Source organism: Neodiprion lecontei, chromosome 2, assembly GCF_021901455.1.
Source record: "Neodiprion lecontei isolate iyNeoLeco1 chromosome 2, iyNeoLeco1.1, whole genome shotgun sequence".
NCBI classification, from domain to species: domain Eukaryota; kingdom Metazoa; phylum Arthropoda; class Insecta; order Hymenoptera; family Diprionidae; genus Neodiprion; species Neodiprion lecontei.
In genome coordinates this window covers 17,951,462-17,974,365 of record NC_060261.1, presented here as the reverse complement: position 1 = coordinate 17,974,365, position 22,904 = coordinate 17,951,462, and the positions used below count along the sequence as shown (strand labels likewise).

Sequence of the window (22,904 nt, the reverse complement as noted above, 5' to 3'; positions counted from 1 at the left end):
CAAAATGAAAGAAAAAACGGCAGAGCCTGAAAGGACGTTCGGAAGCTCAGGAATTTGTTCGCGCGGGATCATTGATGTGAAAATTGAATCTTCATCGTCGAAGAAGTTTCAACAGTGGCTCGACAAAGAATGAGAGCAACAGCGAGAATTTCTCAGCTCAGCTGACGTACGATTTCTACCTCAGAACCCTGGGAGAACAAGCAAGGATCCGGCACAATCTCACCGTCTCGTCAACTTTTGCCTCGCGCCTCACTGACATATTTCAAACGTTTCCCCTTTAATGGGTGTAGAGAGCTGGAAAATTTGCTGATATGTATACAGGAACCCGACCGCGCATGCGCTGAATGCCAACGACTCTGGCCGTTTTGCCGTGATTATTTTTCTCGATTTTTCTTGGTGCCTTTAAGGTCGCATATTTATTCAATTCATACTGTAAGCAGTTTTGTTTTTTCCTCTACCTTTATTTCCAGATTTCCATCTTACGTTTCGCTTTGATGTGAAAACCGTTCACAGAAGAGTTCTTTGTTTTATTGTAAAAATTGTTTTGCCGACCTGGTTTTCCCCATTTTTCAGTCCACTTGACTAAGATTATAATGCACTGAACTCTGTCAAATAATATTAGTCTATCTATCGTGTAGAATAATTTTGCAGTACGGTTTTGTTTCTTTAGCAATATTCAGTCTCGTCTTGAACGACAACATTTTTTTTTTACATGTATCACTTGAAGGCAAAGTGTGTCGGCAAAAGAACATATTAATTACCTATCGGCTATATTTCGTCCGTTTACTATTTGGGTAGGTGAAATTAGGAGAAATGTAAACATAGAATCAACCGCGTATTGCATTGAAGCGAGTACTTGCATTTCGCTATGCGAGAAAAATTCATTTTTTGAAAATGTATAGAAACCAAGGAGTCTCACTAAATTTGCTGGATCTCTGCACCGAATTCTTTATCGGATTTATTGACTTTTATTCTCTTATTCCTAGTACCACACATTTCTCTGAATGCTCTTTTCTACGACTCCTCTGACGTTGTAAGTATCGTTACGCTGAGGGTTAGTTTACACATGCGAAGTTTCAACCCACAAAGTCACTCCTGCGATATAGAAACTTGGGATACACAACTGATATTATTAAGTTTGAAGAAATCATCACGGGGTAGCTGAAGCGGTGGGTAAGAATTCGTTTGGATGAGCGTGAAACCCTTTATCGTATAATAGCAGCTAATACATCCGGGTGGTCCTTGATAAGGTGATTTTATAATTTCGCTTAGCTCAACCACCAAATCAATACCGAATAATTCAAAAACAATTCATTGATTTTTTCAAATTTTTATCCCAAATCTAACCCGTGCCCGTAAGAGGGTGGCTTCTCCATTTAATTCTTTCAGGAACACATGAAATCCACCGAATGAAATACGGCAAAATTTGGTATAGGGGGGTTCCTGGGGGGGTGCTGATTACGAATCTAAACTTAACATTCAAGAATTCAAAACGGGGGATTCAATATGGCGAACCAAAATCCAAAAAGTCATTCGATTTCGACAAACCTCCGTACTCGAGGGCTTACGAGGTTGCAGATTACGAATCTGAACTTGAAATTACGAAATTAAAAACGGTGGATCCAATAAAAAGTTTTGAGTTCAGATTCGTAATTAGCGGCCTCAAAAATCCTTGTCGTTGAGTACCAAATTTCGCCAAAATCGAGTGTCTTTTTGGATTATGGTCCACCATATTGGATTCACCATTTTTAATTTTCAAATTTCGAATTCAAATGCGTAGTCAGCGACCCAAGAAACCTCCTGTACCAAATTTGATCAAAATCCGTTGGTTGGATTTGGTGTGCTCTTGAAGGGGTCGAATGAGGAAATCTATCCTCTTGCGGCTACGGGTTAGAGTTGAGATAAATATCCGAGAAAAAGGCAATTATGTATTAATTATTTGGAGCCAATTTAGGGGGTGAACCAGTCGAAGTCCAAAAATAACCTTTTTCAGGATCACCCTACTAATACATACTTCGGCGGAAGTTCATTACTGCAGGGGGGAACTGTCACGTAGTTAAGATTAATCTGGAGGTGAAATAGGAGTTCCGTAGCCATGATCAAAATTACAAGAGTGTGAAAATTTTTATTCAGAATCACCGTAGAGACTTACTCACCTCGCCATCCATTCCCCAAATTAATTCAGGATTCGAAGACGATCAGCTCGCACACCAAACATTCGCCACAATTCTGACTGGTCTCTGGTTTGAGTACCTGCGGAAAATTATGAATATTACATCACGATTTGCAGAATACATGTTGAAATAGAATACTGTATTATAAGTGCGGAGGGCAGGTGATTTTTGATAGATTCGAAGTAGCAGCGTAAGCCGCAAAACCAAGTCCTGTAATCGCAAGAGTACAATTGTTAAGGTGATGTAGTAATCCTACCTTTACCGACCGAGTAAGCTCACCCTTTTTCTTCCTGTATCAAATAAACAAACAAATGTGAAGGGTTCAAATTTCGACGATGCATCGCTTTTTTTTGAGGAATTCAGGAAAGTTACTCGTATCGCGAAAATCGTCAAAAAAATGTGTGGTTTTTTAACACGTGTTACTATTCCCACATTATCCCACATTTCAGGGGCCGAAAAGTGCATGGCTGAAATATTTTGCGCAATTTCAGAAAGAATGAGGAGTAAAATGAGCTATCGTGAGATTGTTTTCGTACGAATTGAGGCTGCTAGACGAGAACTAGGTATTAAAATAATTTCGCAAAAGATGCTCTCACAATCAGATGGATGCATGGTCGAGTATAAGCCCTTCCCGTTTGTTTATTTGTTTACTATAGGGAAAAAAAACGAGTGAGTTTGCTCGATCGGTAAGGGAGTGTTTTTACAACACATGTTGAAAAAATGTTGATTTGAGAAGCATCAAAGCTGCCATTAACTGCGCGTTAAATTAAAGATTGAGTGACTTACGCTCATTAAACGCAGTGCGTAAAATTGACTCGTAAAATGCACGTGTGCCGAAAATAAAAATAAAAAAACAGCGTGTCTATAATCGAGAATTTTAATTGGGCGCGTGCGTTAACGTTGTTTTATCGCACCGTTCAGAAATTAGGCAAGTTGGGCATACTTCACAGGCTAAAATCGAACTTTCCAAGCAGATGTTGGAAAAATGAAAATATAAAGTGCTGATTGCTAGTCCAGGTCATCACGCTGGTAAACGCAATCTTCAATTAACTATGGTATTCCAGTGATTTAGCCAGTTTCGATCGTTTTTCTTTTTTTGGAAGGAACGAAACATGTCACATTTATGAAACTTCAGGAACAATTCATCACATAATTAAACTGTTCATACAAGTATATTTGTTCAAAAATATTGCAAAATGGCAACGTTATGGCGTAGTTTTTCAGGAAGGTTTTGACGTCAATTGTCCGTTTATATGGGCAATCCAACGACTTCAATATTGGCCTGAAAACTATAAGCTTAGAAGTTTTGGTATTGCGACATTTAAATGCTGAATTTATATCTAAAAAATATTTCAAAAGTTGAAATTTGAGAATATGGGACACATTAGGAGAAAAAAAATTGAAATTTTAACTCATTTTGAAGTTACGTTTCCCATGAACTTGAAAGATGTAATTTTGAGAATGCATTTCTGTTTAAAAGTATTCTTAAAATGTGTCGCCAATATTTGTCGTAAAGAAAAAAAAGTTTGATTTTTTGATACCGCTGTACGTATTTCCCCTCTTATCGAGAAGCCCTGAAACAATACCGATAATGCAATATTAAGAGTGTTACGTGCTCATCACCATTTCGCATTCCTCTATTATTTATACATTGCCTTTTATCCCTCCCATCTAAAAGCCTCTTCATTTCTTCATACTAAACAATCCCTCGCGCATCCTGTGCGAACCCGACTGTCTCCTTTTATTCGAAAAACTCTGATATTGCGCTTTGCTTTCTGCGCTCACTCACGCTTCGCTTTGCTCATCCGACGTTACGTTCCATTTACCTTTTGAACAACGCACTTCGTTTACCCTCCTCAACCTATTCACTTTCCGTCGCGACTTTTTAATTACTCGACACCACGCATACGGTAATGAGCACTAGATCACCAAGTGCTATTTTATCTCCGACAGCCATGTTCACTTTAAATATGTCAATCACGAATCCTTATCCCGGTTTTTCTTAAACGGATAAGTGAAGTTGAACCTAGATAGACGGGCTCTGTTCCTTCCCGGTTGGGAATAAACGACCGGACCCTCAAGTCATTACAATAGCGCTCACGCTGTAAAAATTTATGGGACGTAGCTTCAGAGTGGAACCTAAATTTTCTGGCTTATACAATATTTACGTTTCTATATCTATGAGAATTTTACTACGTCGTAGACTTGCCAATAAAGAGAAAAAAGTATAACCCTTGAAATACTGGGTGTTTTTTGCCATTCAATCATCTCTAAATATATGTTTTCACATTAAAACAGAGGCATGTACGGGGAAGCGCGGGAGAACAGGTATATCGGAGCAGAATTAAAAATTCGGCTGAAAATAGAAAGCCGTAGAAAAACGCGCAGGAGAGTGAGAAAGATTGTTCTTTCTTAAAATTAATTTCTTTCAGTTTTTCAACCTCCTTCAAGTAAAGAAAGTGTCGACGCGAAGACGAAATTATTTATGAAAGAAGCGTAACCTAAAATTTGATTTTTTTTTTGCTTCTAATGACGAAAAAATATACGAGTTTTTTGATTAGTTGCTGATTTCCAAAAAATTGAATTCACAGAAAGTGACGCTTTAAATTCATTCTATTTGGCCTCAATTTCCTAAAATACTGAAGTGAAATAAATTGTGATAAATTGTTAACTCTTTAATTTACGCAGGTACACTCAGAATCCCAACTTTTTGTTTGCAGCTTTTAATTAATTACACTACTTTTTTGATCACAGCTCCCGAGATTTTTTGTTTCACATGATCCCTGAGATATTTCTGAGTGTGAGAAAAAAAAAATTATTTACTTATTTGTTGCAAAAGTAGCACATGTAAACAAATAGTCAAAATTCGTACTTTTCCACGAAAAGAAGAATTTTTTGATAATCTACGATGAAAATCTGAATGCCTATTTTTACACAAACTTCATACACACCAAAAAATTTGACGGAATGTTTTCAACACTTTTCTACGTGTTTTTGAATTTCGAAATTTCGAATTTTGACTTCAGATTCGTAATCAGTGACTCCAGAAACCATGTAACATAAAGTTTCATCAAAATCAAACAACTTTTTGAATTTACGTCCGCCATATTGGACCCGCTATTTAAAATTTTCGAATTTCAAGTTCAGATTCGTAATCAGCGACCCCAAAAGCGAAACTTCAAGTCAATTGCATGTAAAAAAAAAATCTATGCATCAAAGGGTCAATGTAAGTACTTCTCAATAACTAGTGATGTTCAGAAATAGGCACCACCTTGATGAAGTCTTCGCAATATTCCATTCATTAAAGCTGAGAAACAAATGAACACTGGCAGAATTTAAGTCATGAGCCGATACATGCTGTTGAAGAACGTTATTTAGGTTTCCTGTTCGCGGTTCAATGGGGGCTGCGGGCTGCAGATATCATCAAAGACAGACATTCGAATTGATTGCTTTCACCATCTCGACTCCCACGGGTCTATTCAGATCTTTTTGGTTGGTTTATAGTAGTTCCGTTAGCTCTGTACACAGTTCGATTCTATCCATGTACTTCTATCCACGGATTTTCCAGGATTTCCCAGGACTCGGTACTCGAGGACTCTAGATTCACCGCACGTAGCTACCACCCAGCATCGCCTCACCTCCTCACTTCGTCGTCACCATCTTCCTCCTCAGACCAGATACGAGCAGAATCTTCACACTGTGCTAGCGCGAATAGCACCTGACAATTTTCACCTAAGTGGATTGTGGCCACTGCTTCCAATTGTCGATATAAATATAGAAACATATTCAACTATATCGCATGCATACTGCGTCCTAGATTGGTCAAACTATCATGAGTTTCGGATGAGGTTTTACTTATCTGTTTTTAGTGAACAATTTACTCAATTGCTATCTGAATTATTTGTAGATCATCGTAGAGTGACTTTTATCAATTCCATACATCAAAATGCATACGCCTTGGTCAATAATACTGCCACTGATTGGGTATTTCGGATTTTTCTAACAATGAATGGAAGGCCTGTTATAGTTTTCAAAATTTTTATTTGCAAAAGTTCTTCACCTAACGATAAAAGAAAAATTCAATACATAGGAATTTTTATTGTTTTTTTTTCCAATGGATTGTGAAATTACCAGTCCAAGGTTCCAAGCACCAGAGAATTGACGTCTTTAAATGATATGGTTTAACAGTTTTGTTATTTTTTTTTTTTGCAGTATGGTTCTATTTTTGAAATACCATGAATAAATTAGCTTTCTTTGATATTTGACCGATTCTGTACTTACTTTGGTTGAGCAACGCGACACCGAACTATGCTGGGGTTTTATTGGACAAAGTGAGCCATATTGCAGGGTGATAAAAGTGTTTGGCAAAATTTCATATGTAAAACGATGTCGCGCGACGTATCTACGAGGTCAACGCGGTCTGGAAAATGTCTAGACTTTAGAAAAGTTTGAGACGAGAGCTTCGTACGTTTCTGTTGCGTGTTTGACGGTTGAAGAGAAGTTGGACAGGGGAAGTTGCATTGAGCAGGTGCAGGTTTACGCCTTCTTTTTCTTCCTCTCACCATGAAATTTGTTGTTCAAATAGGCGGCGTACGAGTTGAAGTTTCAGCCAACTTTTTAACTTTTTGACTTTAACTGGTAGTGAAACGTTGTGAGAAAGAAGAGAAAAAAAAAAATGAAATAACAAGTATGGCGGAACATGTGTCATATGTGTATGCGTATTAATTTATGTGTGTATACTTGTACTTAACTAGTATAGGTATGTCATAAAACGGAAATTGAGCAAACAAAGGTGCGGACCCTGTACTGTTTGGCATGGGTAGCAGTTCACAATACCTTTGATTCTAATCGGGTATCCAATTATCGAGGAAAGTCGTCACTGCTTAACCTTGCTCATCGGATAATAAAGAGCGATTCCTGCGAGGATTAGGTTATTACATGTATGTTACCCCCGATAATAAAAATTCAGATTCTGCGATAGGAAAACTCATTAGCCTCACAAGCTGGACTCGTGAAAATTCTCTGCATGTCCGTTTTCCATCTCATTTTATGGAAAGTTGGAAATGGATCAATATATAATTATCTAAATGACGAGTCCCAAGGTGCAATAAAGATAGCATCCTTTTTGAAACGACTGTAGAAAGTCGTGATGGCTGAGTTCGGTAATTTCAATTTGAAAATCGCGTGCCTGAAATCTATCAATTCTAATTTTGTCAGCCGAAATTCTTCATTCAGAATTCAGATTTTCTTTCACTCAGAAATAAGATTTCCTTACAGTCACAAATATAAAGGACAAATTTGCATGCTTTATGTAAACACACTTTATTTCTATACGTATTCAAATCACATTTCGTGCTATATTCGAGATATCCCGAGCCCGAAATTTTGCGAAAGAATATCAACTTTCCACACAGTTCTGAAAAACGTCGTAAATCTGTTAAAATTATTATTCCTTCCAGTGCAGATTCGGCTTTCTGGAAAGCGATCGTTAGTAATTTTTTAGAGTATCAGGCGTGTCGGGTATACTTTAGAGAAATTGAAAAAAATTCGTAAGTATCATTTACCTAAATGTTGAATGGATTGTCAACTAAGCTGATTTAATTTGTGCAATGGATATGATAATTGGCTAAAGTTTCATCAAATAACTGGGTCAGGCTGTCGAGTGCTTTCGTAATTGAGGGGCTCATAATTCGCGCCCACGTGATATCGATTCAGAGCTTGTGGGACTGGGATCTTCACACACACGAAGTCCGGACTAGGAATTCCTCATTGCCACCTAGGGGCCTCTACCTACGTTTATTATGTATACATGCATCTATTATGTATACAAAAGCCCCGCTTGTAATCACTAATAATGCTGTAGAAACCTAAAACTTAATACCTCAAACCTAATATTCCGGGGCGGAGGTATACCGGTTTGAATTACGCACGGCGTACGAACTGCGGGGCGCGAAACTCAAGGTATGCTTTTTTTGGGATAAGCTCAAGGGAAAGAACGTGGGATGATTAAAATCTCCCCGCAGTTACCGGCGGATAGGACACACCTCAGCTACCCTTGAAAGGGTGGCTAAGGGACGGTCCTTTATGAACCTCGAGAGATTTTCGCGCTCGGTTATCACCTCGAAGAGAAATCGCTTCGTGAAAAGCGAAACAAGAGGGAGTCATCGGTGATGTGACTGTGTGACCTGAGGTGAGAAAAATTGCCGAAAAGTCCATGGTAGAATCATGAATCGGCGCTGAAGACTGCAGTGTTTTCCTAAATTCTATGGTGTTTCATGAACATCATTGAACGGATGGCGGACTTTTAACGTGGGTGGGACATTCACTCATGAAAGTCATAAATTTATGGAAGTAAAACTGTGAATTTTGGGTACTCGGGTGACTGAAATGCGTTTTGGAATCATTTTTTATCACTTGAAATCACGTGATAGCGCTAAGAAATCAAATAGTAAGCGTTCGAAATTATAATAATAGCTGTATGCGTTGCGATAAACCCTAAATAGTTTTCATCAACATCGACGTCAAGCGTTTCCTACTGAATTTTGACTTATTCTGTGGTTTTATTGATTTTAAATGATTTTCGAGCGTCAAAGGTGATTTCCAGTGACTTTCTGTAATGATTCTGTCTAACTCGAAAATCACTGAAAGTCGTCCAGGACGTTACATAGTAAAAGGAAAATCATTTGGAAACATGAGTAACATTTTCAGTCGTAGGTGATCTCTGAGTACACTAGAAATTTTATTGGTGCAGGCTAAATTATTTGGATGGCTGGATTTAGGAAATACACTTACGCCCTTTTACATTATCGCACATATCGCCACGCGCGCACTGAAACCCTGATAGGAAAAAGTAACCAAGCACAAAAAGATAACAGTCTTACTGGCCATAAAGATATCACTGCAGCCTGACTCTACTCTAGGTTTATTTCTTAACGATCAACAGTCAATAGAAATAGTTTAAAATCAATGCTGATAGATTAAAATTTTTTTTTTTCCGATTGCACGACCCCTTCAATGTCTAAAATGATTCTGTCTTCTCTGCTCTGAGTTGGGATTCGAATGAAGAATGTAATGCAGGAGTAGTTAAAAGGATTGCGATTGGTGAATGAGAGTCTTCGATATGTCAACGCGAGACGATTGGTCAAGAAGGATCAAGCTATGAAATTCTGGTAGAAAACCTCTGTTCTGATAATAAGGGGTTCTTGATTGCGAACTGCTTATGCTTCCCTTTCTCACGTTTAATTTTCAGTTATATTTATTGTTTGTTTTCTATTAGGATCTATCGTGGGTATTCATTACTCCGAGTCTTGCAAATTCTGATCATGCGTTTTATATGCAGGCAAATATTAAACGTATGATATTTAAACGTGAAATTTAGTTCGATTTGGATCTTAGAACTATAGTTACAGCGTATGATGAAGGTGGCTTGCAGTAATTGGACGTTGGTAATAGTTGCAGCGCAGGGAGTTAAAGATAAACCTAATTTTGAGTATCAATACTTTTACTTGCCCGTGTTACTTATTTATTGATGGAAAACAATTAATTATTTTCAGACACTATGTTGTACGTTTTAGTTTTTTCTTCTCCCCTCTACTGCTGTTCGGTCCTGTATGTCAGATATTCTTCGTATCAGTATACACCTTTGCATTTGTAATCTATTACCAATATATATATATACCCCAATTTTTCAATTTTAATAAATAGCCGGGACTACTTGTTTATTATGCCAACAGTTGGTACACATTCAGCTGAAAACGGTAAAAGCAGTTATAGTTTCATTTACTTTATAGTCATCAAGAATTTCTCAAGGTTTTAGTGCAAAAATGGGACTTGATTTGGGAAACACAGATATCGACAGCCGCGTGGAAAAAGCGGCTATCTCGGGTTTCAATTGAACAATCTATCTCAGGTTTCGCTTGAAGAACCGGCTGTCTCGCTCGAGAAATTTTTCCATCGCAAATTTAGTTGGCAGCAAAACTCTTGACGTTATTGTCTAGTTAGTCTCCTGTCCTTTAACACTATAGCTCTGATAGCAGGTATACAGCTTATTCACTTGTATCGTTCTGGTCCATTATCCTGTTTCGAGAATATTTTGTTTAGTAAAGACAGGTAAGTAAAGCCATAAAAATGTAATTTATATTTGTATGTATATACTATACACTGTACAATATTTTAAAACGAGAAACGAGCGTCAGTTTGTCGTTGTACGTTCGATCGTGGGCTTGTTATTTTTTCTCAAAACTACTTTTTCAAAGTCCGTGTTCACTGCCATTTAGAAACTACTGGATCGATTCATTTCAAACTTGGTACACATTTTTTACATATAAAATACCTCCCCCCCAATGCTTAGTTAAAACTTTTTTTTCACATTAAGAGGGTTTCCCACCCACAAAATGGCGGAATTTTTCATGGAAAATAGCAGTTTACACTTTAGATGGCCACCAAAAATTTGTAAATGAAAAAAAGAAAATAATCATAGAACGTTGGGGGGAGGATTCGATGATACTTTGACTAAATTTTAATGATTTTTGATTTTAGATAATTTCCAACCGAGATATAGTGAACACCGCAAATTGCTTTTTTTCTAAGACGTTCTGGGGCAAGCTCTGTCACCGGCTTGTTTTGCAATATTTCCGCATCAAAAAATAACAGAATATTGTTAAAAGTGTACTTAATAATGTACAAAAGGTTTGAATAAATTTGCTCAATCCATACTTTAAAAAAAAAATGCACAAAAAAAGTGTTTTCTTTACGATGAAACCCTTACCCCCTCTTTAATATATTCTTAGAAACAGGAGTAAGGTGGCAAAATATGCACTTTAAGGAGAAAAGGTTTCGAATGGAGACTTGAATCGATGGAAAGAGTAGGTATTCTTCATATGAACACGATATTGTCAACTATTCAATTGATTTCGAATTAAAAAAAAAACGATGTAACCGAAAACCAATACGAGTCAATGATCGGTACTGAAGGTTTAAAAAATTGCCGGTTCTGGAATTTAATGATACTGAAAGGTTTCGATAGCTCCCAGTTGCAGAAAATTATATTATGAACTCGCTAAAAAAAAGTATAAACATTCAACTAATGTTTCATCATAATGCATTAATGTAAATAAAGGGGGGGTCGGGAAGAATGGGTCCCTTACCGAGAACATGATCTTCCAAAAATTTCGAGATAACAATTTGTGGTAGTAAATACCTTGTAATGTTACGTAAGAGGTTAGTCCAGATGGCAGGTCAGTCGTACGATAGATAAGAGTGAGCTCATGAGACTCAGTAGATCAGAAGTGAGCCGGTCGTCGTGATAGACGTACGCAGTCTCCGGTGTGAGTCAAGCACTCTGAATTACGCACACGAGTCATAGACATGGGCTCTACACCCGAACGAGTCCTTGCCGGTCTCGCTCCTACAAATTTATTTAGTCTTGACCTGAGAACAGTTTTTAAACACTTTTTCAAAAATAACTTGGATCGCATAAGGCCTATTTTGCCCGCCCGTCCCGTAAATATTTAATTGGAAAAAACGTTTGTTGTCTGTGTTGTTGATAATACGGTGTTCCTGCGAAGAAAACCTACTCTATCCACCAATTCGAGTCTCCATTCGAAACCTTTTCACCTTAATGGGCACATTTTGCCACCTCGCCCCTATGTGTAGAAATTAATATAATATCCCCAAAATGGAGCTTGCGCGAATTCCAGATCGCAACGATGAGTATTATATGGAGTCTGACAGTGCTGCCAACTAAATTTTCGATGGAAACCCGAGATAGCCGGTTTTCCAATCCAAACCAGAGAGCAACTCTTTCCACGTGGCCGTCAATATAGACCGTAATTCATTTCAAGTCATATGCAGACTCATCGTTCACTTTATTCACTCACAGTCATGTAGTACTCTTAGCTCTACTGACCGAGCAAGCTCACCTTGTTTCTTCCTATATTAAATAAATTAACGAACGGAAAGGGTTCAGATTTCGACAGTGCATCGCTCTTCTGTAGCGGAATCCAGGAAAGTTACTCATATCCCAAAAATCGTCAAAAAATTGCGTAGTTTTTTGACACGTTTTACTATCTCTTCATTTCCCTCATTTTACGGGTCAAAAAATGCATAGCTAAGATACTTTACGCAATTCCGGAAAGAAAGAGGAGTAAAACGAGCCATCGTGAAACTTTTCATGCAATATTGAGGTCGCTAGAGAAGAACGCAAGCTCCATTGACCACAAGCGCCACTTCGTGCTGCGGCGACCACGTCAACCAAGGAACGCTCGGCCATGTGCCCAGCTGATCACGAGGGCATCTTTCATTTCTGAAATTATTGTGCATTCCTATTTCTCGTCTAGCGACCTCAATATTGCCTAAAAACATTTCACGATGTCTCATTTTACTCCTCATTCTTTCCGGAATTACGCAACGTATCTTAGCTATGCACTTTTTGGCCCCTGATATACGGGAGATGTGGGAATAGTAACACATGTCAAAAAACTTACAAATTTTTTTAACGATTTTTGAGATATGAGTACATTTTCGGAACTCCTTGAAAAAGTAGCGATGCACCTTCGAAATTTGAACCCTTTTTGCTCGTTTGTTTAGTCAATATGAGAAGAAAAAGGGTGAATTTGCTCGGTCGGTAAGAGTAGGAGTATTTCATGACCTTAACAAGACCCATATTGAATTAAACAAAATGTAATTTACCCTACAACGTGTCCTAAAAAGGACTGTAATTTCCACATTCTACTTGTGGTATAACAAGAAAGGGTACCAGTTACGTGAAATCTTTGTTCAGAATCGTTTGTCGAGAATGGAGGTTAAAAAAGTGCGTTCATATAACGATTCAATACGTGACTTGGGTAACAATGAGTTACAGTGAAAATGCAAAAATAAAAATACTTATTCCCTCGTCAAGCAGTCTGGTAACGCGAGTTCCACCAACCAAGAAACGAAAGCCATAAATTCGGCGTTAGCGTTTCACCGCCAGCATTTTGCCCCGTTTTTCTCCTTTGCTTGACGTCTCGTCGAGTGCCGTGCCGGCTCGCGTATGTATTCTTCAAAGTCTAACCGCAAGCAGAAATGCTGGCGGAGTCTGTGCGCTCCTACAACGAACGCGTTCATTACAGATTGTACGAGGATTGTCGAGTGGCCTTGTAACCCTAAAATACAGTTCTAATCTCGAATTACGCAAGGTTCCTTCAAATCATCTACACGCTGCAGGTTTACAAATCACTTGTAAATCGACTATTCGAATTTCATTCCAACCATATTATGTCAAACAAAGTTATTCCTATAACTTTGGTTGAAAGCTTTGGAAAACATTTCCATATGACGAATTCGCATTCAAAGTATCATGAACTCTTTTGTACTGACAGTGAGTGGAATAATTTCAAATCTCAGGACAGTTTAAAAATTCCAGAAATTATTACATCTTTTAAAATCACATGGCATACTCAAAACCGAAGAAATAATCGGTAGGAATTTTTTTTTTCTCAAAATGTCAAGAAACCTTCTCAGAGTTTTCAGAAATTTAGTAAACTATATTCAAATATAGGAAATATCAAGTGAGCGATGAATTCGTGCAACAAATTTTGTGGAATCCCATGAACGAATCTTTGAAAGGCGCATGAAATAAAATTTCTTCAAATCTGCCAAAATTTGCAATAATTCTTTGTCAGCTTTGAAAATCCCGAGTCGTGTCAATCTTTCAAAATATCACGTCTTCTGACACTTTTGGTTTACTCATAAAATGCTTCAGATCTTAGGAAGTGAAAGATATATTCTAAAATCTGTAGATACTCGAACAATTTTACGAACGATGTAAAAGAACCTGAAACTATGTGAAATATTTGTATGTTGGATCAAAATTTGAGATTTATTTCATCTGGTTTTATTTGAAAGTTGACTAAATTATTATTGAAAATATTGAATTCATACACACATCAAAAGTTTTCAATTATGTGCTATCACTTCACAGTCACTAATAATCAACTGGTGTTATAAGAAAGTTTTTAGAAGCATCAGCTCAAATATAAGACCGCTTCGTGCCGTGTAAGACTTGAGCATAGAATAGATAGGGTAGAACCGAATATACTGCCGTATAATGTGTTGAAAACTTTGGCGAAAATTTTACGGCTCTTTTTGTCTAAGCGACGTTTCCAGAAACGATGTGGGTGATAACTTCCAACCCTTCGTATCTACAAAGTTTAAATTCATGCGTGACTTTAAAAACACTGTTTCATTTGACGTGTGATAAGACCAATAATGGAATATAGTTTCGATCTTGTCTACACGTAGGGAAAATCGTTTTCTTCTTCAAAAGTGGAGTGTACATTCATCATCTTCCATATCTTTATGAATTTAACTTGAGTCAAATTGACTTATACTTCAAATTGTCAGGTTATGATCGTAATTGATTGCACAGATTATTCTAAATTTTTCTATAAATATTATTATTAGATTAAGTCATACCATGCGATGCTAATAACAACTTGATTTCAGTGCGAGTTTCAAAATCTTTCGTATAAATTTCGACAATTGCGTGTTGCGTTTCAACACACTCTTTTAAAAATTCTGTTTCATTCGTAGTATTCATTGAGATGATATTTCTTCTGTATTCTCCAGCACAAGACTTGATTGAAATGAGGGTATTTGATTAGGTAGTAATTGTTGAGTCAAATTTTGGAAAACCTAACTACATATTGACAAGTTGAATATAGGAAATTTATGGTTGAAAGGTTCCAAGTAGTATCATTCGTAGCAGTTTAAAAATTTGACTCGTTATAGTACCGATGTTGATATTGACTATTGGTTTGTTTGTTGAATTTTTTAGAGTTCGAAATATAGCTGTTCATTAGATAGATCGATAATTAGTTGACTTTATAGTTAGTTAGGCTTATTGTTAGATATTTTGTTGGTTGGTGCTCGAAATTATTAGGAAATGGTTGTAGGTGTGAGGACTTGACGTGTATTCACTTTATGGCGATGATTGAAGAAAGAATTTGGAAAATTATTTGAAACTGTAGAGGCTGTAAGAGTTTGAGTTAAAACCCGTGTATAATAAAGGAAAAAAAACCGCGTTGGAAGTCACGTACGACGTTTTGACTATTTAGTCATGTTTGATATTATTTTACTGTTTAGGTTGGTAGTTCCTTTAGCGCGGTATTATTTTGCCAGATATTATCTCATCTGCAGGATGTTCGTAAATTAACGAATCAGGGAATCAGAACTTAGAAAATTCGAAACAAATTGTGTAAACTCATTCGCATTAATCCAGCTCCGAGACTTGTCGACAAATTGTATAAACTCATTTGTAAGCACCCAGGTTTCGAAACTTTTAAAAGCGTTTCTAACCGTTATTATTGAATAAACGACTCATCTCTCCACTTGGTAGTAAAATAAAAAAAAAATGCATTTTTTGAAGCCTGTATATGGAGTGCACCTTTTCACGCATAAATCACTTGAATAATTTTGTCACTACGAGTTTTTAATAATAATAAGACGAAAAATCGTTACAAAATATAGCATCAAATCCAGAGATCCAAATAAATCGACACTGACCAATCGCAGCCTGACTCTGGGGCACTCTTTTGGTTTTGAAAATCGCAGGATACTTTAATCGGAGACAAATCACCACCACAGGCTTATCAAAGAAATGGTTAATATATCTCAGAATAACACGCGCAATAAAAAAAGCTTTCACTACATATGCCCTACCAACCAGTCCATCAGCTAATTCCTTTTACGAGTGTCAATATCAGTCTGAATTTGGATACGAAAGCATGAGAAAATGTCTATCAAGGATGATAAAAACGATTCGCCGGAAATTTGGAACTTAACAAAAATACTGATTCTCTTTGATTTTCGAATTTGGTAAAAATATCAACCATTACGGTGTTTGGGAAAAGCTGCTGAAGTAAGAAAATTTCCCGCAGAAGAATAAGTTGAATATCTACGTTTCAATGGCAATTTCGAACTGCTGGTAGACTTGGAAATTTTAACAAAAATGATTCAATAGTGAGATATGATATAATTTTCATCCAGATAGTTTTATCTACAATTTAAAGTGTACTAGTGAGTGGAAATTGGTTCTTATTGTTAGTAAATTTGGACGCATATAAGTTGAATTCATCAACAATCGGGTCTTCAAAGTCATTTCATGCATATGTATGTAATATGTATACATGTATGAGTTCTCAGAAATTGGAATAATCAGCTTGACAAATGTCACTACTCAAAGCAGAAAGGGAATTATTGTTTTGCAATCTAAAAAGTTTTATTCACACTGTTGTTTCAGAATTGAAGGTTCCAATCGCCATAGAAAACATATTTGAACACGTACTAATCCGATATGCATATGAAGTTGGATTCAAATGAGTTTACTCTAAGGCATTACAAAGAGCTCTTTTTCGGACAAATCGTGAATAATAATGTCAGAATTCTGAACACGTTTTCTGGAGAACTGTCTGAGGGGTTGATTATCTCCGAAATTCGAATTAATTCTTATGAGGTCTTATGCATCTGGTTTGAGTATGCCGGTAAGGCAATTTTTCTAACAAGAAAGGTATCCCAGGTCGGTCTCTCCAATTTGATTTCTTTTGTAATATATTATAGTAGACTAAAAACTAAGCGACGCGTATTCTTTTTTATCAACGAGTAAACACTTTGAGGGGGTGAAGGCATCCTTCAATGTAAGGCATATCAAGGGGCGATTTGGCAGTTTTCTTTTTTAATTGAGAAAATGATATTTTTCGTTTCTCGTTATGAGAAAACCATTCCAGTTAGATCGGTTCAAAAATATTATGTTTCTGTAGGCAAAACTGCCAAATCACCGCTTGACATGCCTTACTTTGGAGGGCTTACCTTGAAGTGTTTAATGGCAGATCAAAAAAAATACGTATCGCTTAGTTTTTACTCCGGTATAACACATTGCAAAAGAAATCAAATTCGAAGAGATCGATCCGGGACACCCTTTCTGTAAGCGATTATCCCCATGGGCATTATACCGCTACACGAGTATAATCATGCACGTGGACTCACGTGAAATATTTTGTGGAGTGTGAACAGATTCGGTGAGGATCTCAATGCGCGATTGTCGAAGCACGGAACCTAAATCAGTAAACACTGTCAGAGCTCCATGTTTATCGTTGCCTAGAAGTACATCGTATGGCCAGAGACAATAATTATCAGGTTTCGAAATGTTTACTCAATTCTGGAACGGTTTGTCAACTGTATACCAAACGGTTTGGTGTTCATGAGGCGAAGGACCGAGAGGTGGGTTTCATGCGGTGAGTTTACAGCAAACTAAAGCATTTTCGGTTCTACGGCCGTAGTTTCTGAGTACACGGTATATACCGGCAATAACGCTCGTAGAAGGGTAATAGCAGAGAATTGGGGTTACCGTTAGAGTTTTGAGGAGCGAAAGAGAATAGAAATAGGTGAAGGATAGATGCGTGCCGCCTAATCCTCACCGACGATATCAGCTGGAGTGGTCGTGAAACAATTGACGCAAGGGAGTTATGAAGCCTCCAGCGTATCCTCACAAGCAAATAAACGTGCTTGTGTTTCTGTATGCGTGAAACGCTGCTTTTTCATCAACTTGCAAGGGCTGTCTAACCCACAAATCACTGCAAACTACTGAAAACAGCTCCCGAGGTAAGTCCGACACCGATGTTTCTTGGAAAATGGACTCACAAATTACGCTAAGCTAAGCTAATTAATTGAGTACATTTCTTTTCTTTCTTTTTTCATAAGTATGGAACGTGCTGTGATACGTACGTTGAGGTACCACCAGCGAGAACCACTTACGCAAGGATCGAGGACTGAAAGGTGGTAGAAGCGTTTTTGGATTTCTCCGTATACGTTAGTTGCACGATAAAAAATTGCAGTTATGAAAAATAAAGCGTATCAAATTCTTTGAAAAAAACTGGAACAGCACATTGTTCTTCTCTAAGCGATTATTGGGAATGAATGGTGTGCAAACATCAGATAAATTTCAGCAGCTTGGTGTTGGCGCGAGGGAATCATCGACGACCATCTTTGACCACCTTGAATAACTTTCGTTTCACTTCGCGAAAATTCTACGATATCGTACAAAAGTTAAGTTCATCCGAAATTGCGCAAAACCTAATATACTCGTCAGAACCTAATTTATTACAAACGTTTATTATTTCTCAAGAGAAAATTTTTCACTGGTATAAATGACAGTGAATAGATGTACGAATGAATGATTAAATTTAACAAAAAGAATTTCTGCTTACAAAAGCAAACTATAATTGATATAATTTTACTTTTACGCATTTATTCAAAAAGAAATAGAATTTACAAGCAATTTGATTCGTTGAAACATGCAAAAATTGTCCTTAATAAATTAATAGTCTGCGATTATTATGAAAAATAAATAACTTTCCTCATTAGTAGATAAAAAAAAAAAAAATAAGAATGTCTTTATTAAGCGTAACAATAGAATTTTACAGCAGCAATACAAGAAAATAAGCAAGAAAAAATTAACAGAGCTGTGCGTTTCAATCACGATTGTGACAGCGAAAGCACAATTCCACTTATCAGATAAGACATTGCGCAGTTTACATGACGATTAGCGGCACAAGCTAATGCCTAAATACTTGAGATTAATTTATTACCGTTGTGTATACGCGTGTTGATATGAACAGTGGCTAGTAATGTAGTTCCGCATCCGAGATCGTCCGGCTAAGTGCGTGCAATAAGCTGTTGTAAGAGTGTGTCGCTGACTAGAAAATACTAGTAAGAGATTTTGGACAACGTAAACCTTCTGGTCAAATATATTTGAATGTCGTGGCTGAGGATTCGGTAACGTGAATCAGTAACGCAAGACTACATGACAGAAGACTGGACTCGTTTAATAATTATTGATCAAAATGGCTCAGATACTAAGTATAAAAGAAGATAAAGACGTTTCGGCTGGGCCAGGGCCAGCCATCTTTAGGGTTATAATGTAAATATAATTGACAATATGGCTAAATTATTTGTATAAATAGTGCATTTGACAAAATACAAAGATTGCAAGATCATTTGTTTTATTACTACTGTTCAAAGTATTGGCATCTCATGAGTAAAAACGTTATAACTAGATTATATTTTACCACTTTATCAAAACTTGACAGATGGCTTAGATCTTATGGAAAGAAAATAATAAATAATATTCGGAAATAACATTTTAAAAAATTAATTTTTTTTTTTTTTCTTACCATGTGAGGACTACTATGATGTTGCACCAAATGGATCAAAATAAAAAAATTTCCGTGTAAAGAAGAGTAAGATAAAAGTTTTCTGTGAAAAATTCGTGAGTTACACCCGAAAGGAACGTATTTAAGTAAAACGACAGAAACTTTTTTAATTTGAAACAGGGACGGTTGAGAATTTATAAAGTAATTGGTTTTTAACGTCTCTTATCGATAATTCTCACCAAAAAAATCTTTCTCAAAAAATATTCAGTAGAATAGTTACGATAAAATAAATACCGAAAAACACGTTTTCTTGAATTATATCATAACTATTTGGGTCTATATGCTGAAATTTGATGAAAATTTTTATTTTTTATTCAGAAATTGATTAGTTATATGGATTTTTAAAAAATACTGGGGGCAGATTTTATATGCTTGTCCGGCTATACCCATACAAAAAAAGGTTGATGAAGGATACCGGCCGTATTTTAATAAATGAATGGTCGATATCCGAGAATTTTTAATTGATTATACGCTCCACAACCAAAAACTTCCTCTCAAATTCATTAACTACCAGGGGATCCACCCCTGCGCGCTACACGCACCTCACCAATTGTCAGTGGTGAACACACATCAAGGTCTATTACACTGAAAACCACCAGGTTGATATTGCAACGGGCCCAAGATTTGTCGAGAAATCCGTGAAAACACGTTTCACCTCTTTTCGTCCCCCTGGGAGTTGAATTTACAAAAATGGCTTCTCAGTGGATACTTGTACATCACGAAAGAAGTGTACATCCAAAATTTTATGCTTCTGTGTTCGGAAGTTTGAGCCGGGCGTTATTGTATTACTCAGGACATCTTCTTACACTGTGTGTTCGTGAGGAAAATGCGCACCTTGTGCGCGTGCGTTAAGTCGTTCGAATTTTATTGGCTGACAGTTGCCACCTGATTGAACAGCCGACGCAATACCAATCGCAACTGTCAGAACATAACCTCTTTCGAGTTCGCAAGGGAAGCGCGAAGTTTGGCAAAGTATTTTGTTAATAATGATTTCCAGATTACAGTAATAAATTTCCCGTCGAAGGAATCCGACGATTTTATTGACACGATTAACGTATGTCTGATTTATTTTACTTAGGATTAGCTCCGAATCGGCGAACTGTTTTTCGTAACAACATCGACAGCAGTTGCCCACAGGTAGCGGTGGGCTCCTAGGGAGATTTTCTGACAGTCGCGATTGGTGTTGCGTCGGTTGCTCAATCAGGTGGTAACTGTCAGCCAATTAAAATTCGAACAATTTGACGCATGCGCATAAGATGCGCACTTTGTTCATGGACACACGGTATGTGTAGAGGATAGCGCAGAAAGCGTCGAAGTGGAAAGCCTGCCGTCTTAATCGCCGATCTGGCGAAATGGTTTAACGGTGCAGACTGATAGAACTGCTTGAAATTCTTACATTATTGATAGGAATAGTAAAGGATGGTAAAGATGAAAGATAACAGGAACATCCGCAGTTCAGAAAGAGGTGATGCTCAGCTACTTTGCTGTGCTCTTTACGATCGGTGGACGGTGTTGGTTGGCAGATTTGGATAATGGCCGATGAAGACCAACGGCTGACGGGATATCTCGGTACCCAGCCTTTCCATCGCGTTTTGTTTGATGTGGACGGTGCAGCAGTGTTTGTGGTCCAGAAGGTCCTGTCCAAGTCCTAGGTAGACCAGATCAGGGTGATTGGTAAAGAGATGGCGGTGTAGCTGACGTCACATGCTCATCGAGACGGCAGCTTCCATTTTTTGGTTATCTATTGCACCGTGTCGCAATGGTTATACAAACACGTAAAAATTTCAGATATTTCGATGACCTGTGATTTCACAACAATTCGACGAAACTATGTGAAAGCTGGATTTAAATTCATTTATTCTCAATATCATAGCAAATTCACATGCGTTTAATTGAAAGCCCAGTTGACCCAATCAAGATTCTACACACCGAGTCTAATTGTGTGCCTCGGGATATTTTCTTTCAAAATAAAACAGAATATATTGCCACATGCATCCTCGTTTCGTTATCGATGTTAAATTGGTGTGAAAGCTCTACATACCGGATCTAATTGCGAGCCTCGGGATATTTTCTTTCAAAATGGAACAGAAAATGATTTCACATACATCCACGTATAGCTACCGATGTTAAATTTTTGCGGGAGCTCTGAAAGTTGAAAGCGAAAAATGTGTCATTTATTTTATTATCACAAAATATCTTCACGTCGTGCATTACAAATCAAAGGCTTCACAAATATTCTGTCAGTTCTTTAAGACGAGACAAATAAACCAATCGAATCAATCAATTTAATCACTTAGATGAATTGTTTATTTTTCTAGAAAGTCAACTTTTCCACTCGAAGCAAGTCGAGTGTGACAGCTTGGACTTTCATTGGATTCGTCATAGGCCAGACTAGATTGCTCCCTGAGTTGTACTATTCAACGGTCTTTCCTCGTAAGCACAGTCTTTCTTGGAAATTTAGTTTTGTTAGAGTTACTGCGAGTACCTATTCATCAAATTGGCAATTACCAATAATTTATGGCAGAGGCTTTTAGTTATTTACAAGATTCACGTCGATTGTCAGCAATGGCTAAAAATTAGGAAATTAGTGACGGAAGCTTTTGATAGTTAAAACTACCCGTGAATGGAATTAAATTCAACCATTGATCCATGACGATTACTCTCAATAATTGAGATTCACATCTCGTTAGCGTGCTGTAACGAATCAAATATGCCTGCCTGAAATCAAAACAATACCAACGTGAAATTTGACCCTCAGTATGAATCACGTGGTGTCCATCTTCGCGTAATTCCATGTGTTTTCTCTTTAATTTCAAAATTTAAGATATTATCAAGAAAACTTGATTTAAAAAAGAACCAAAAGTGAGACAATTTTGCAATTGATAAAATAGGAAAGAAATACGAAGAGACAATTTTAAATGACTGATGTGAAAAAAAAATGAAAGGAAAGACAATTCACCCTTTAAAATTTAAACGTTGTACACTTTTGAAAACGATTAACGTGTTGTAGGTACGAATAATCAAATGGATGAATGAATGATTTTGTTTGTGTATACAGTTTATGTGCCATTTATGCTCACAACAATGCAACAATACAAAGAAAGAAGCTACGAAACAAATAAAAAATATAGCTATAACGTCTTTATTTAATACGTTAAAAGAAAACTGTTTTTTGAAGTTATTTTTAAAAAAGAAACCCTGTCCTTAATTTAAGTGTTTTTTTTTTCTAAAAATATTAGGGTAGTTTTTAAAATCTCGTTATTGTTTGTTTATTTTTCAAATGAATAAACATTACAGGTAAGCGTCAAAATCCCGATCGATCAAAAAGTCGATTGGTCAAAAATCCGAAATTTCCGAGATACGAATTTGAAAATAATGATCAGTGTACCGAAATTGGGATTGCTAATGAATCACCTTATAGAATAACTGTTTTCCCGGAAGTTCATTTTACCGAATGCACTTATATACGAAAAAGCATTTT

At 37.0% G+C, this 22,904-nt stretch overlaps 1 protein-coding gene across 3 annotated transcripts in view; it reads right to left on the bottom strand.

Moving 5' to 3' along the window:
* Positions 1 to 22,904, bottom strand: part of LOC107218031 — a 489,709-nt gene that overhangs the window by 183,619 nt on the left and 283,186 nt on the right. For all 3 annotated transcript variants that reach the window (XM_046732062.1, XM_046732065.1, XM_046732064.1), the window contains one exon: positions 2,157 to 2,253. The gene's annotated coding sequence lies outside the window, so the exon portion shown is untranslated. The remainder of the gene's footprint in view (positions 1 to 2,156; positions 2,254 to 22,904) is intronic.